A 1,253-nucleotide genomic window follows, 5' to 3' on the forward strand; every position below is an offset into this window, starting at 1 on the left:
GGGGGGGGGCGTCGTCAACGACCAGAGAGGAAAGAGAAAAAAGTTACAAATATCATGTACAAAATGCATACTACACCAATACTAAAAGCATGAACAGCTGATGTTAAGACAAGAACAATTGCCGTCAGTTACTTACACTTACAAACATTAAGGTGGCTAAAGGCCAGGGTACATAAAACACCTGACGGGCAGAACGCACCTGAAATGAAAGGAAAAAACAAACAAACAAACAAACAAACAAAAACAACCGAATCCTCGTATGTATGATAACAGGACACGAATAGAAATGAACAGTAAGATTAGCAGCTTGTTTGTGTTGATTACAACAAGGCTTGTAACATCTTCAGACGTGTCCTCGGTAGTATAGTGGTAAGTATCCCCGCCTGTCACGCGGGAGACCGGGGTTCGATTCCCCGCCGGGGAGGATAATTTTTTCCCCCCAGAGAAACTCTCTTGCGCACACGTTCCCTTTCTTTTATCAATCACTTTTTCAACTTTGAACTCACGAATGAAAATTTTTTTCTGTCCCCATCGTTTTATGCAAGAAAAATTCTAAAATTATGCAAACTGAGCTCAAAACTGTGAAAGTATGCGATTCTGTTAATTTTAACAAAGAATGGTAAAGGAAAATAATAAGAAATTATGCAAAAAATTATCAAATTTTGCTAAATTATGCGGGGTGCATAACACCTCGGTGACAGTTTTTTGTTTGTTTTTTCTTCCTTCTAAAATGGGATAGCACCAATTCTTTCAAGAAAGACAGGTGTCGACACACACACACACACACACACACACACACACACACACACACACACACACACACACACACACACACACAAACACTCCCGGAATAAATGCAAGGAAAATACTGCAGCGCAGCGGAAGAGAAATGTGGGATGCCTACAACAAAAAGGAATGGATTATTAATAAGTGCAGATGTTGAAGGATTTTTCCCCTCTGGCTACGTAAACATTCGTGGTCTACAGGAGGCATAGGCGATGCTAGGAAGGTTAACTTACTGTCTGGAATGGCAGAAGATATTCGGAGACGTCTCCGGCGAGCAGCCAGGAACTATTTCGTATTCGGAGACGTCTCCGGCGAGCAGCCAGGAACTATTTCGTATTCGGAGACGTACTCCCGCACATAGATGCTCTTTTTTTCTTTTAAACAGTAGAGGGTTTTACGGCGCTCGCAACTGCGTAAGGCCATATGAGCGAGCGGGACACACCTAATACTTTTAGTTGGTAGGAAAT

At 42.1% G+C, this 1,253-nt stretch overlaps 1 non-coding gene across 1 annotated transcript; it reads left to right on the forward strand.

Annotated features, from left to right (window-relative positions):
• Nucleotides 1-352: 352 nt before the first annotated feature.
• Nucleotides 353-424, forward strand: TRNAD-GUC. Its single transcript has one exon. It is a non-coding gene; the product is annotated as a tRNA-Asp (tRNA).
• The last annotated feature ends 829 nt before the right edge of the window (nucleotides 425-1,253 follow it).

The sequence above is a fragment of the Aplysia californica genome, unplaced genomic scaffold (genome assembly GCF_000002075.1).
Source record: "Aplysia californica isolate F4 #8 unplaced genomic scaffold, AplCal3.0 scaffold00013, whole genome shotgun sequence".
NCBI lineage: Eukaryota > Metazoa > Mollusca > Gastropoda > Aplysiida > Aplysiidae > Aplysia > Aplysia californica.